A 16897-nucleotide genomic window follows, 5' to 3' on the forward strand; every position below is an offset into this window, starting at 1 on the left:
ATGATATCAATTATAATGAGCCGGTCCACAAGGAAGAGAATTACATTTTAAGGGAAGAAGAGCAAGAATATGAATATATGAATAATTTAGAACAGGAAGCGGGTATATATTCAAAGGATTTTCCCCAGCTAATTCAAAGGATTTTCCCCAACTAAGTTACTTAGAAAAACTGGCAAACAGGAATTTAGGGAAACAAAACAGCATACCCAGTTATGCATTGCAGGTACAGAGGAGTTAGTCCAGACAGGGAAGGGGGGGGCAGACACTAGAAGAGACTGAGGATAACATTGTAAACTGTCATCAGGGTTTTAATATTTACAACTATACCAATATAGAAATAACTAAAAAAATGTTTTCATTATTTTCTTAAGGGTTCAAATATGTGCCTACTAATTTGCCGGATATACAATAGGTACGACAGTCATGTTAAATTAAAGAAGAAAAGTCTTTTCAACCCTCCCCCATACCACTTACTGAGTGTTTTTGAAAGGGTGGTCACAGCAGATATACATAAATTTGGGGTGCAAAGAAAAAGATTTTATAGTAATCTTAGTAAAGAAGGACTATTGTTTATGTGTCAATTGAGGGAAGATCACGATATACGTATTATGGTACCTGAAAAGGGTGGGGGAGTTGTGTTTAATACACTGGATTATTCCAATATTATGTTAAATCTTTTGTTAAATGAAGAGAATTTTTAGGTCTGAAAAAAAAACAGATCAATATTGCTTACAGTCAGATTGGCTCTTACCTGGATGAATATGTCCTTGACTAACTCATTAGTTTGGAAACATTTGACTTCCTTAAAAACACACATCCTATTGTCCCTGTAATTTTTGGTATTCCCAAGATACATAAGAGCATTAGGGAACCACCTTTCAGACCCATTGTTGCTGCTCAGTGTTCCAAAACCCGCCGACTGGTTATACTGGTGGACAACATGGTTAAACATGTGGTAGAGCATGCAACTCATCTTGTCAAAGATTCTTGGGAATTTTTAGGCCAGTTAAAGAATGAGCTTTGGTCTAGAGATCTTATATTTCTGACTATTGATGTCCAAGATCTTTTCTCTTGTATTCCAAAATTACAGGGTTTGGAGTATTTTGAAGACACCCTATGTTCCCACTCCATTTTGCAACATGATCAAATTAACCTGGTGTGTGACTTAATGGCCCTGATCTTGGAAAACAACTACATTTTTTTTTTGTGGACCAATATTTTCAACAGGTCAGGGGCATAGCCACATGCCAATATAGCACTTTTAGGCTGGGAACTTAAACATGTTTTTTTGTTATGAGCTTTGGAAACATATTAAACTATACATTACATATTTGGATGACATCTTCATCTTATGGAAGGGTGCAATAGACATCATATCTCACTTTATTCAACATTTGAACCACACAACAGATTTCTTGGTGTTCACACATGACTACAATACCAATGAGGTACATTACTTAGACACTGCTATAACACATTTCCAAGAAGGTTTCAAGTCCAACATCTACCGCAAAAGTACATTTTGCAACTCATATCTACATTTCTCCAGTTGCCACCTCTTGTTGCAAAAGAGGAGTTTAGTCGAAGGGCAGGCATTAAGGATAGGCCCTATGACCTCTCATTTTGAAGATGTAAGAGGAGAACTTTACAAACTTAGAGAGATGTTCCTGGAGAGGGAATATCCAGAAACAATAGTGGACAACATTCTCAATGATGTATACAGCAAATGGGAAAATAAATACAAACCCTTGTTGAGTGTTAGTTTATCCCAAAATAGTGTTGTTAATGATCATTTATTAACTACTAATTTTGACAAGGCGTGTATTATTCAACATGGTCCTTTTTCTGGAGAAATAATAAATATTTTACAAAGGAATTGGGACATATTTAGAGTAAACAATGATGTCAGGGCTGCGGTAGGGATAGGCCTATTTTTATCAACAAAATTAGTAGCAATCTTAAAAATTTCTTAGAAAATAAGAAGTGTAATGGAATTTGATTAATCCAAGGAAAAAAAGCAGTCAGCAAATAATTTGGAAATCATTTATTCTTCAGATGAATATGATAGCACGTAAAAACAAAATAAAATCCAAACACTGTGCACTTTTGTCTGTTCATTTTTTATCTTACAATTTTTATACTGTGTTCATTTTTTAGTTTATGTGAAACTGACTGCTAGCATTTTTAAATGTTTTATTAGATTTTAAATGGTTATGTCTTTTTAATTGTTTGAGTTTTCTATTGAGTACATTTACTATGTATCTCATTGAATAGAGAAAAACACATGACTGTTGTACCATTAATTCATTGGTTCCTTGTGCACCAATGATGAGATTATTTGTGGTATTTAAATTTGTGAAAATTTGTGGTTTTTATTCTGATGAAGTCCCCTATTTAGAGGGACGAAAGCACTTAATCCTTTTTGTGCAATAAAAATATTCTCCTGTTGTACCTCCATTTGATACATGCCTTTGTTTAGGATGAGTACTGTATTACAGGCACGTATTGCACTTTTGGCTATTTCTTATGTTTTACAACAGCTGAGCAGGTTGAATTGAATTGGGTGGCCTGTCTAAAGAGAAGCTCCCGGCTTTCCAGATGATGGGATAAGTGTAGTGTCTTGTGTCTACAATATAAAATCTGAAAAATAAAATGTACTACACGTGTAATAATATGTTGTACTTTCTCACTGTCCTTATTTATTTTGCTTCTGCAGGCACCCATATCTTCACTGACCAAAATGCCTGTTATTGGATCACCAGCAGTCCCAATGCCTGTCTCTCTGCAGGAAGATGAACATTACCATGTAGATGGTAACTTGAAGGGCTCACTAGTGGCTTCTGTGATCACTTATTAGGAAAAAAAGTTGAGATTTATCCTCTGAGAGTGGTGTAGAGGGGTCATTCCATGTCATCTGATGGCAGGTGCTGTCACTCATGATGACCAAGGTGGACCTTCAGCTAGGCATCTTGATTAGACCCTGTAACATCTCCCTGTGTGCAGTATAGTCACATAGCAGGCCAACCATGTCCCATCTGGCCAACAGAGATGGCACCTGACCTTAATTTCGGGTATGGACATCTGAGTGAGTTCCCCTCTGGCTCAGTCAGGCATGTCCTCTGTATCGTTCTGTAAGACCCATGATGATGTTCCCCTTCCTTACTGGCTTCTCTCAATATCCTGATTGTAGTCCAGTCTTCTCTAACACCAGTTATTCACTATCTGTTTGCATCTCTTCACTGCTGCCTTCCCACTTGTGTCAATACCTGTCCAATAATTCTGTCTGAGTTGCATGTTTGTCTGGCCTTCTTCTTTCCCTACAATGTCTTTCCACCCCACACATTCCCTTTGTGGGCTTCTAATATAGCCTTTTTAAAAACAAGAAAAAACTGGCACCTGACCAATAGGAACATTTCCGCATATCTGTCTTGTCCTTCTGTGTGTTCTTCTGCTCACTTTTTCATGTCTGACTTATTGTCATTTCCATTTATATAATGACATGACTTTGTATTTGGGGCTTTATTGTGGTGGCTTTATATGGTCTGTTCTCAGTGACCATGTCACAGCTATGAGGTACTTCATAGCATCTTTGAATGTGCATGTGAAAATGCCACTACACTGATTCTTTCCCTTTGGTCACATGATCACTCACAGCATGGCTACTCTGGCAGCATGATTACTGCTATTATACCCATCATATTTTACTTTGTGATCCTTTCACAGTATTACAGTTCTATGCCTGACTTCAAGCATATCAAATCGGCATGAGGCCTCATCATGAAACCTTTGTACTAATTAGTACAAAGTAGCAGTGTTGCAAACCTTTCTGTATATCTCCCTAGTTTAACTGTAAGTGTGTTTGCATTGGAAAAGCAATTTGTTCTTTTAGAACACATATTGATAAATCATTAACAGCATGTCATCATTAACAAAACAGAAAAATGCTTTAGAAAATTGTATTTTAAGCTACATTAGTGATGTATTCAGATGTCAAGACATTCAAAAAATTGTAAACTAGAAGAAGGAGTGGTGATTTAGAAAATCTGTTATTAACGGATGCCTGGTGGGAAAAGAGGCTGGATGTCTACTTGCCACCACCATGTAAAGAACTACCCTTGGAGAGTTCCAGATAATCTGGTAGTGTCCCTTAAGAACTTGTATAAATCAGTAAATCAGTAAATCATCAAATAGTGCAGCCAACACAATGTCCAGAGACCTAAATTACTCCAACAAATAAATAAGACTAAGAAGATGGATAGATTTGTTATGTAGTACCAGCCTCTTCTCTGGAACAAACTCCTGCTCCAAATAACACAGATGTACCACCTGCCTTTAAAATAGAGCTTCACAACTGGATGGGTATTCACAAATTCACCCTTGGCATGACTGGTCTGGCTTTCAATGGAAAACAAAACAAGGCAAGTCTTATGGCCCTATGTCCATGAGTGAAAAAGATAAAATGTACTGAAAAGATTAATACAGACAATAACCTGGTTTGGATATGATGATGTGGATAGGTTATTTTTTACCATTGAATCTGTCTGATTTCAACAGAAAGTAAAACATGATTGATGAAGCTATTCTTGAACTGTATTTATATTTTATTGCTTTGACTGTTTTTAACTTCAGTACTGACAATCTCTTCATGATCTTCACTGAACTTATTAGTTACTAATAGATAAAATCCCATGTACTGATAAGTGAATGAGCAAAGCACTGGTTAATACTATAGTCAGCAATAATTGGAAGCAAAACACCTTTTAAAGTGCTGCATTTTTGTTCACTGGGCATATTCACTGATATTATAATTTTTCATATTTGAAGTTTATCACAATATTAATGTTATATAGTGCAGATGATCAGATAGTTTACTTAATGGACTTAGAATACTTTAATACTGTTTAAATTGGACTTATGCTTTTATATGAATGTTATTTATATAAATCACTCCATTATGTGCAAGGCACTTTAGCAGTACTTTTTCAACAACTGCTTTTATGTAAGTGCTATTCATGTAGCTGTATATTATATACAAGGATACTGTCATAGTTTTAGATATTTATGCTTGTCTCATAGCTGTCACTATGTGTCATTATATTTGCATACTGCTGAGTATAGTTTGATTTTTATTAGGAGAGCTTAGGTACAAATTCCAGAAATCTAACCTGGATCCCCATAACAATTCCAATTACAAACTTTCACTTACTTTTGCTAGTGAGATGTGCCTTCCAGAGTTATTTTACTAGCATTTGTATTTTGTTTGGTAGAGTATTCTATCTTCCCAAGGGTGTTTGTGTAGGGCATCTTTCTATTATTGTTTTCATATGAAAACGGAGTACTAGACTCACCAACTCAGCAATTACTGATAGTCTTCAATGTGACCGTATGGCAGTATGCACTGATGTAGGGAAAGCATTATATGCTTCCACAGTGACAAGGATCACATGTTCCTACCCAAGGAGCAGAGTAAGGTTAGGCCAATGCAAAAATCTTCATATCCAGGATATCAACAATTGCACAAAGCACTTTCATATCTGCCTGAATAATGGTCCTCCTCAGCATCTTTTGTTATGGTACCAGGTGAAATCCTGAGGTAAATGAACAAATGGGCCATTTCCAGTTGGAAGTAGGCTTGAGAGTTGGTACAAATGGAGGCTAAAATTAAATTAGAAAGGAAAGATAAACATGTCCATATATAAAATTGAAATATACATTTGGTAACCTTTAAAAATAAATTTGATCAGTTTGGTGATTCTGCTTATATAGTAATATTTACTTCACTATTTGATTAGCAAGTGTTAATTTAGCTGCCTGTTTTATTCATCTAGTTTTACACTCTTTTTCCTTCAGTCATCATATGGAAGTTTGACCAAGCAATGCAATGATGTAAACTTGCATGAGGTATGCACTGCAACAGCAGATAAGTATGGCTTTGTTGTACAGGCTAAATACAGAACTTAGACTTATTTTGGCATTGCTGTTCCAGCTTTTCTAAATTTCAGTTTTCCTGTTCATATCACACACTTATCTCATGCTATTGATGAGGTAGATTTTGTTTTGTATGAAACAAAAATTAGAATTTCAGAATTAATTTTTATGAACCTTGAATGAACTGAAAATAAGGTTAGAAAGAAAATGAATGCACTGTATGTATATGCAAGGATGTCCCGCAGACTAAGAAATAGTTATGATATTTAGTGTACAACTGCTCGTGATAGGCTTTGGTTAATTCTGTAAATGACAAAGAAGTACAATTAAAAATGGAGATGCATACTGCATTGATAATTTCTGTATAAACAATGACTATTAAATGTAATGTTCTTGCTATTCCTATTTATGATGTTTAGGGACCTAATAGCTAAGTGAGGTTAAAATCTGTAGCCAGTCTCTACTGTAGACATAAAAGAGTTCAAGATAATGGTTTCTCTTTACAAAAATACATTATAAGACATTTCACTGATGTAATTATATGTAATAAGAAAACTATGGTCTTCACAAAACAAAAGATTAAAAAAATTAAATGAACAAAGTATTTTGATAAAGAGAGACCTGGTGGATTCAAGCCCAGTGATGTGGCCCTTAAGTAGAGTCATACACATTTATATATTGTAATTAAGTGCCTAAGGAAGGTAGATGAATCCCCTTCTTCAAGAATATCTATAGATGTGACAAATGGCTAGCCTTCTTCTTTTTCTTCAAAAACTCTGAATGCCGTCCAGTGGCTTATTTTCAATCATTCTTCTAGATCTTCAGGATTTTTGCTCCATTGTTTAGTGTTGTTTTGCTATATGCCAACCAGCTTTCTTCAAAGCTCATTATAGTCCCCAGATCCTGGGATTCCTTCTCACTTAACTGCAGTCTTAAGTTCATCCAAACTATACAATCTATCTTATCATGAAAGCACTCTTTAGACAAAGGTGTTCAGACACCTTAGGTGCTCATATTTTTGGACCATTTCTTATGTACTTCCTAAGCTCTTGCCGAAGCTGAAAGAATCAAATTTGTGTTACGTATATTGTTTTTATGGGTTTTAATATTTCTTAGCTCTGGAGATGCTAGTGGTGTCTGATACTGGAGTGCCACATGTACAGCCAATACACATTTCCATTTAAAATCTACTATTTTACACTCTACACTATTTAGACAAGGTGGTTTTCACACTAAGACTTCTGGAGGAGTTAGGCCAATTCACCAAAATTGCAGTGAGAGATTAATCATTGTGCTTGCGATACTCTTAATACGTCAACAAAAAAAAATGATTGTAAATATTAATAAGGAAAATTTTTTCTCAAGTAATTAATCATTTGAAGTAGTTTGGATACACTGTGATGGGAGATGTGTTCCAATCTGCTGTGAAAGAACTGGGAAGTATGTGTGGGGTAAGCATGCAACATGCAGTCATATGACATCATCATGGATGGCCTATCAATGATTTCACTAGATTCTACTGTCAGAAGAGGTGGCTTGAAGTGATAACTGTAGTTTGTACATAGTTTCTTATCTTTTTCATTTATAATAACAAAGATAATTGAACATTATGGTTTTCATATCTTACTCATTAGTCAGTCTGCTCCAAAGTGATTAATGACAGTTGATTAAAAGAAAGTTTGAGCAAATCAGAAATGTGTAACTTACCCTCAGGAGCTTCTTCAGCTTTAGTCACCATTGTCACTAGAAAACAAAGTAGAATTTGTATCACAGACTGAGTTATTCTAGTTGAATGTCTCTACCTGAATTTCTTAAACTGCCTAATTCAAAAATATTATTTTTCTACTAAAAGTGTAGTGAACTGTTTTTTTTCCTAATTATGCATTTTTCACAGCTATTGTGTCTAAGAAGTCAGTCCAGTAAGTATAGAAATTAATGCAATATAACAATGAGCCAAGATGGTACCACCAAAAACACTGGCATAAGCCGCATCAATTGTTATTTTATACTCACAGCTACATAAAGTGCCCCTACTCTACTTGTTACATACAAAATGAGTAGATGTCTCCAGAAGTTTACAACATGTGCACATTACTTTTAACTATCACTACCCCTCTGTACACACACCCACAAAACACAAGGACACATCATACCTTGACCTTGGTAAGGCATTCAACATTATACCACATGCAATATAATAAACTGAATGAACTGAAAATTGACCTATGTGCGGCTAGGTGGACTCAGACTGTGATACTGGGGGAGCATCCACTGATAAGATAAAGGTGACAAGTGACGTCCCACAAAGATCAGTTCTGGTACCTCTGCTGTTCGGTATATACTTCTCTATTCTTTAATTATCAAATGAGGATCTCTGATTAACAAAGTTCATGGAAGTTATAAGCTAGTTATAATTGTCAGACCCCACCTCTGTCATACACGCACTCTAGCAGGAGCCTACATTTTCAGTAGCCTGTATACTAAAATGGTTTCAAGCTCGATTCCACAAAGTGTAACACTGTAGCATTTGGTAAACACTTCCTTAAGCTCCCACTTACAGCATGGAGAGCACAAAACTTCAGAATGAAAATGTTGTGAGACACCTTGGTATATGGGTGGACAGTTCCCTTACATTTGACCATCATGTTGCAACAGTGATTAGGAGATATTTTTACTTTGCACAAATAATAGCTTAGTGAATATCTTCCAGATCTAATGAAATCCTCTCCTCCTTTTACTCTGTACTGTTTCGTCCCATTATAGAGTACAATACTCACTTTGGGATATCCCTTACTAAGCACAGCAAGCATTTGGAAAGGCCCTAGAGGTCTGTAAGTAAAAAGATCAGGGGTAAAATGGCTATCAGGAAACAAAGGTGGTTTTGACACTGTACTCAATTTCATATTGGCTCATTAGAAGCAACTTCCACCTTGCTTATAGGACTATAAGAGTTCCAGTAGTCCAAGAACTCACTTCAGCCAGTTCTGAGAACCTGGTAAAGGAAACTTAAGTTTTATGTCCCTTGAAACTAAGCTAGCATATTGTGTCTTTCGGCTTTTCCCGGTTAGGGGTCGCACAGCGGAACTCTGGTCCACTAATGATTGGCAGTAGATTTTTACGTGCCGACTTGCCGGCTCTGACGCACAACCTTCAACAAAGGTACGCCCATTCACGCATGTCTCCACACAGAAGACGCACTAGCTGAGAATCGAACAGGACAACATCATACTGTGAGGCGACAACGCTACCGCAGCACCACCACCGCAGTGAATTACTTAAATGTTACAAGAGAGAGATAATCTTAACTATTTGATCTGTAAAGTTGCAGCTTTGTCTATTCTTCTTTGAAACCCTCCATTGTTTACTATATAAATATCCATTCACATGCACAACTAATAAAGATTGCTCGCCTTTAAATCTATCTCCTGAATGAAACTTTGCCTTCACAGAGAGAAATGTAGGAAATTAAAACTTACCATTACAGCTGATGATGAAAGAGATCATCCTGGGTTGTAAACAAAGAATCTTTTACTGGAACAAATAAATAATACATGAGGAAGAATAGTACACGACCATCACTGATTCATGTTGTGTGATAGCATACTGTTAAACCAATCAGGGTATTTGTCATAACATTAGAGTTGGATAAGCACACCTGTCCTCATCAACGAACAGGACAAACGTTGTAGCCCTTTAGTCAGCTCAGCATCTGAAACTTTTTGAGGCTATAACAATAAATCTATTTAGCCAAAATGCTCTTCCAACAAGCTTCCTCTGCAGATATCTGTTATGATGACAGTATGATAAATAATTTTGTAGGTATGTTTGATAAATGGGGATTAGACTTTTTAAAAAAGGTTGTGTTTTACCAAGAACAGGCTAAGGAAAAGATGTGTAAAGAAACAGAAGAGTTACATGGCAAGATTATCAATGATTTATTGTTTCCACAATATTGTGAACTATATACAACAAAGTCATGGAAAGGACTGAAAGGAGGTGCACTGATGTTTTTTTAAAGAAAACACATACATTAGATAGGGACATTAAGCAATATCATACTAACACTGCATACCCCACCCACAAGCTCACCCCTCAGTTCGGAATTACTCATGATATCAATTATAATGAGCCGGTCTACAAGGAAGAGAATTACATTTTAAGGGAAGATGAGCAAGAATATGAATATATGGATAATTTAGAACAGGAAGGGGGTATATATTCAAAGGATTTTCCCCAGCTAATTCAAAGGATTTTCCCCAGCTAAGTCGCTCAGATAAACTGGCAAACAGGAATTTAGGGAAACAAAACAGCATACCCAGTTATGCAATGCAGGTACAGAGGAGTTAGTCCGGACAGGGGAGGGGGGGCAGATACTAGTAGAGCCTGAGGATAATATTGTAAACTGTCATCAGGGTTTTAATATTTACAACTATACCAATATAGAAATAACTAAAAAAATGTTTTCATTATTTCCTTAAGGGTTCAAATATGTGCCTACTAATTTGCCGGATTTATCTGATATTATTATTGACATCAAAATGTATATTAGAAAGTTGAACCTTGAAATTTTATTTTCCCAAAGTGAAGATGAGTCCAGTTACAATAGGTATGACAGTCATGTTAAATTAAAGAAGAAAAGTCTTTTCAACCCTCCCCCATACCCCTTACTGAGTGTTTTTGAAAGGGTGGTCACAGCAGATATACATAAATTTGGGGCGCAAAGAAAAAGATTTTATAGTAATCTTAGTAAAGAAGAACTATTGTTTATGTGTCAATTGAGGGAAGATCACAATATACGTATTATGGTACCTGAAAAGGGTGGGGGGAGTTGTGTTTAATACACTGGATTATTCCAATATTATGTTAAATCTTTTGTTAAATCAAGAGAATTTTCAGGTCTGAAAAAAAACAGATCAATATTGCTTACAGTCAGATTGACTCTTACCTGGATGAATATGTTCTTGACTAACTCATTAGTTTGGAAACATTTGACTTCCTTAAAAACACACATCCTATTTTCCCTGTAATTTTTGGTATTCCCAAGATACATAAGAGCATTAGGGAACCACCTTTCAGACCCATTGTTGTTGCTCAGGGTTCCAAAACCTGCCGACTGGCTATACTGGTGGACAACATGGTTAAACATGTGGTAGAGCATGCAACTCATCTTGTCAAAGATTCTTGGGATTTTTAGGCCAGTTAAAGAATGAGCTTTGGTCTAGAGATCTTATATTTCTGACTATTGATGTCCAAGATCTTTTCTCTTGTATTCCTAAATTGCAGGGTTTGGAGTATTTTGAAGACACCCTATGTTCCCACTCCATTTTGCAACATGATCAAATTAACCGGGTGTGTGACTTAATGGCCCTGATCTTGGAAAACAACTACATTTTTTTTTTTTGCAGACCAATATTTTCAACAGATCAGGGGCATAGCCGTATGCCAATATAGTACTTGTAGGTTGGGAACTTAAACATGTTTTTTTGTTGTGAGCTTTGGAAACATATTAAACTATACATTAGATATTTGGATGACATCTTCATCTTATGGAAGGGTGCAATAGACATCATATCTCACTTTATTCAACATTTGAACCACACCACAGATTTCTTGGTGTTCACACATGAGTACAATACCAATGAGGTACATTACTTAGACACTGCCATAACACATTTCCAAGAAGGTTTCAAGTCCAACATCTACCACAAAAGTACATTTTGCAACTCATATCTACATTTCTCCGGTTTCCACCTCTTGTTGCAAAAGAGGAGTTTAGTCAAAGGGCAGGCATTAAGAATAGGCCTTATGACCTCTCATTTTGAAGCTGTAAGAGGAGAACTTTACAAACTTAGAGAGATGTTCCTGGAGAGGGAATATCCAGAAACAATAGTGGACAACATTCTTAATGATGTATACAGCGAAAGGGAAAATAAATACAAACCCTTGTTGGGTGTTAGTTTATCCCGAAATAGTATTGTTAATGATCTTTTGTTAACTACTAATTTTGACAAGGCGTGTATTATTCAACATGGTCCTTTTTCTGCAGAAATAAGAAATATTTTACAAAGGAATTGGGACATATTCAGAGTAAACAATGATGTCAGGGCTGCGGTAGGGATAGGCCTATTTTTATCAACAAAATTGGTAGCAGTCTTAGAAATTTCTTAGAAAATAAAAAGTGTAATGGAATTTCATTAATCCAAGGAAAAAAACAGTTACCAAATAATATGGAAATAATTTATTCTTCAGATGAATACGATAGCAGGTAAAAAACAAAATAAAATCCAAACACTGTGCACTTTTGTCTGTTCATTTTTTATCTTACAATGTTTATACTGTGTTAATTTTTTAGTTTATGTGAAATTGACTGCTAGCATTTTTAAATGTTTTATTAGATTTTAAATGGTTATGTCTTTTTAATTGTTTGAGTTTTCTATTTAGTACATTTACTATGTATCTCATTGAATAGAGAAAATCACATGACTATTGTACCATTAATTCATTGGTTCCTTGTGCATCAATGATGAGATTATTTGTGGTATTTAAATTTGTGAAAATTTGTAGTTTTTATTCTGATGAAGTCCTCTATTTAGAGGGACGAAAGCACTTAATCCATTTTGTGCAATAAAAATATTCTCCTGTTGTACCTCCAATTGATACATGCCTTTGTTTAGGATGAGTACTGTATTACAGGCACGTATTGCACTTTTGGCTATTTCTTATGTTTTACAACAGCTGAGCAGGTTGAATTGAATTGGCCGGCCTGTCTAAAGAGAAGCTCCTGGCTTTCCAGATGATGGAATAAGTGTAGTGTCTTACTGTCTACAATATAAAATCTGAAAAATAAAATGTACTACGCATGTGTAATAATATGTTGTACTTTCTCACTCTCCTTATTTATTTTGCTTCTGCAGGCACCCATGTCTTCACTGACCAAAATGCCTGTTATTGGATCACCAGCAGTCCCAATGCCTGTCTCTCTGCAGGAAGATGAACATTACCATGTAGATGGTAACTTGAAGGGCTCACTAGTGGCCTCTGTGATCACTTATTAGGGAAAAAAGTTGAGATTTATCCTCTGAGAGTGGTGTAGAGGGGTCCTTCCATGTCATCTAATGGCAGGTGCTGTCACTCATGATGACCAAGGTGGACCATCAGCTAGGCATCTTGATTAGACCCTGTAACATCTCCCTATGTGCAGTATAGTCACATAGCAGGCCAACCATGTCCCATCTGGCCAACAGAGATGGCACCTGACCTTAATTTCAGGTATGGACATCTGAGTGAGTTCCCCTCTGGCTCATTCAGGCATGTCCTCTGTATCATTCCGTATGACCCATGATGATGTTCCCCTTCCTTATTGGCCTCTCCCAATATCCTGATTGTAGTCCAGTCTTCTCTAACACCAGTTATTCACTGTCTGTTTGCATCTCTCCACTGCTGCCTTCCCAATACCTGTCCAATAATTCTGTCTGAGTTGCATGTTTGTCTGGCCTTCTTTCCCTACAATGTCTTTCCACCCCACACATTTCCTTTGTGGGCTTCTAATCTAGCCTTTTTAAAAACAAGAAAAAACTGGCACCTGACCAATAAGAACATTTCCACATATCTGTCCTGTCCTTCTGTGTGCTCATCTGCTCACTTTTTCAAGTCTGACTTATTGTCATTTCCATTTATATAATGACATGACTTTGTATTTGGTGCTTTATTGTGGTGGCTTTATATGGTCTCTTCTCAGTGACTATGTCACAGCTATGAGGTACTTCATAGCATCTTTGAATGTGCATGTGAAAATGCCACTACACTGATTCTTTCCCTTTGGTCACATGATCACTCACAACATGGCTACTCTGGCAGCATGATTACTGCTGTTATCATACCCATCATATTTTACTTTGTGATCCTTTCACAGTATTATAGTGCTATGCCTGACTTCATGCATATCAAATCGGCATGAGGCCTCATCATGAAACCTTTGTACTAGTTAGTACAAAGTAGCGGTGTTGCAAACTTTTCTGTATCTCTCCCTAGTTTAACTGTAAGTGTGTTTGCATTGGAAAAGCAATTTGTTCTTTTAGAACACAAACTGATAAATCATTAACAGGATGTCATCATTAGCAAAACAGAAAAATGCTTTAGAAAATTGTATTTTAAGCTACATTAGTGATGTATTCAAATGTCAAGACATTCAAAAAATTGTAAACTAGAAGAAGGAGTGGTGATTTAGAAAATCTGTTATTAATGGAAGCCTGGTGGTAAAAGAGGCTGGATGCCTACTTGCCACCACCATGTAAAGAACTACCCTTGGAGAGTTCCAGATAATCTGGTAGTGTCCCTTAAGAACTTGTATAAATCAGTAAATCAGTAAATCATCAAACAGTGCAGCCAACACCAGGTCCAGAGACCTAAATTACTCCAACAAATAAATAAGACTAAGAAGATGGATAGATTTGTTATGTAGTATCAACCTCTTCTCTGGAACAAACTCCTGCTCCAAATAATGCAGATGTACCACTTGCCTTTAAAATAGAGCTTCACAACTGGATGGGTATTCACAAATTCACCCTTGGTATGACTGGACTGGTCTTCAATGGAAAACAAAACAAGGCCTAAAGGCTGATACTGGGAAGGTGGAAATGGTTTCACAGTTTAGTTGCATTGTAAGTCATATGGCCCTATGTCCATGAGTGAAAAAGATAAAATGTACTGAAAAGGTTAATACAGACAATAACCAGGTTTGGATATGATGATGTGGATAGGTTATTTTTTACCATTGAATCTGTCTGATTTCAACAGAAAGCAAAACATGATTGATGAAGCTATTCTTGAATTGTATTTATATTTTATTACTTTGACTGTTTTTAACTTCAGTACTGACAATCTCTTCATGATCTTCACTGAACTTATTAGTTACTAATAGATAAAATCCCAGGTACTGATAAGTGAATGAGCAAAGCACTGGTTAATACTATAGTCAGCAATAATTGGAAGTAAAACGTTTTTTAAAGTGCTGCATTTTTGTTCACTGGACATATTCACTGATATTATATTTTTTCATATTTGAAGTTTATCATAGTATTAATGTTATATAGTGCAGATGATCACATAGTTTACTTAATGGACTTAGAATACTTTAATACTGTTTAAATTGGACGTATGCTTTTATATGAATGTTATTTATATAAATCACTCCATTATGTGCAAGGCACTTTAGCAGTACTTTTTCAACAACTGCTTTTATGTAAGTGCTATTTGTGTAGCTGTATATTATATACAAGGATACTGTCATAGTTTTACATATTTATGCTTGTCTCATAGCTGTCACTATGTGTCATTATGTTTGCATATTGCTGAGTATAGTTTGATTTTTATTAGGAGAGTTTAGGTACAAATTCCAGAAATCTAACCTGGATCCCCATAACAATTCCAATTATAAACTTTCACTTACTTTTGCTAGTGAGATGTGCCTTCCAGAGTTATTTTACTAGCATTTGTATTTTGTTTGGTAGAGTATTCTATGCTCCCAAGGGAGTTTGTGTAGGGCGTCTTTCTATTATTGTTTTCATATGAAAACTGGGTACTAGACTCACCAACTCAGCAATTACTGATAGTCTTCAATGTGACCGTATGGCAGTATGCACTGATGTAGGGAAAGCATTGTAGGCTTCCACAGTGACAAGGATCACATGTTCCTACCCAAGGAGCAGAGTAAGGTTAGACCAATGCAAAAATCTTCATATCCGGGATATCAACAATTGCACAAAGCACTTTCATATCTGCCTGAATAATGGTCCTCCTCAGACATCTTTTGTCATGATACCAGGTGAAATCCTGAAGTAAATGAACAAATGGGCTATTTCCAGTTGGGAGTAGGCTTGATAGTTGGCACAATTGGAGGCTAAAAATAAATTAGAAAGGAAAGATAAACATGTCCATATATAAAATTGAAATATACATTTGGTAACCTTTAAAATAAATTTGATCAGTTTGGTGATTCTGCTTATATAGTAATATTTACTTCACTATTTGATTAGCAAGTGTTAATTTAGCTGCCTGTTTTATTCATCTAGTTTTACACTCTTTTTCCTTCAGTCATCATATGGAAGTTTGACCAAGCAATGCAATGATGTAAACTTGCATGAGGTATGCACTGCAACAGCAGATAAGTATGGCTTTGTTGTACAGGCTAAATACAGAACTTAGACTTATCTTGGCATTGCTGTTCCAGCTTTTTTAAATTTCAGTTTTCCTGTTGATATCACACACATATCTCATGCTATTGATGAGGTAGATTTTGTTTTGTATGAAACAAAAATTAGAATTTCAGAATTAATCTTTATGAACCTTGAATGAACTGAAAATAAGGTTAGAAAGAAAATAGATGCACTGTATGTATATGGAAGGATGTCCCGCAGACTAAGAAATAGTTATGATATTTAGTGTACAACTGCTCGTGATAGGCTTTGGTTAATTCTGTAAACGACAAAGAAGTACAATTAAAAATGGAGATGCATACTGCATTGATAATTTCTGTATAAACAATGACTATTAAATGTAATGTTCTTGCTATTCCTATTTATGATGTTTAGGAACCTAATAGCTAAGTGAGGTTAAAATCTGTAGCCAGTCTCTACTGTAGACATAAAAGAGTTCAAGATAATCGCTTCTCTTTACAAAAATACACTATAACAAATTTCACTGATGTAATTATATGTAATAAGAAAACTATGGTCTTCACAAAACAAAAGATTAAAAAAATTAAATGAACAAAGTATTTTGATAAAGAGAGACCTGGTGGATTCAAGCACAGTGATGTGGCCCTTAAGTAGAGTCATACACATTTATATATTGTAATTAAGTGCTTAAGAAAGGTAGATGAATCCCCTTCTTCAAGAATATCTATAGATGTGACAAATGGCTAGCGTTCTTCTTCTTCTTCAAAAACTCTGAATACCGTCTAGTGGCTTAT

This window comes from Protopterus annectens, chromosome 9.part0 (genome assembly GCF_019279795.1).
Source record: "Protopterus annectens isolate FY-2018-M chromosome 9.part0, PAN1.0, whole genome shotgun sequence".
NCBI lineage: Eukaryota > Metazoa > Chordata > Ceratodontiformes > Protopteridae > Protopterus > Protopterus annectens.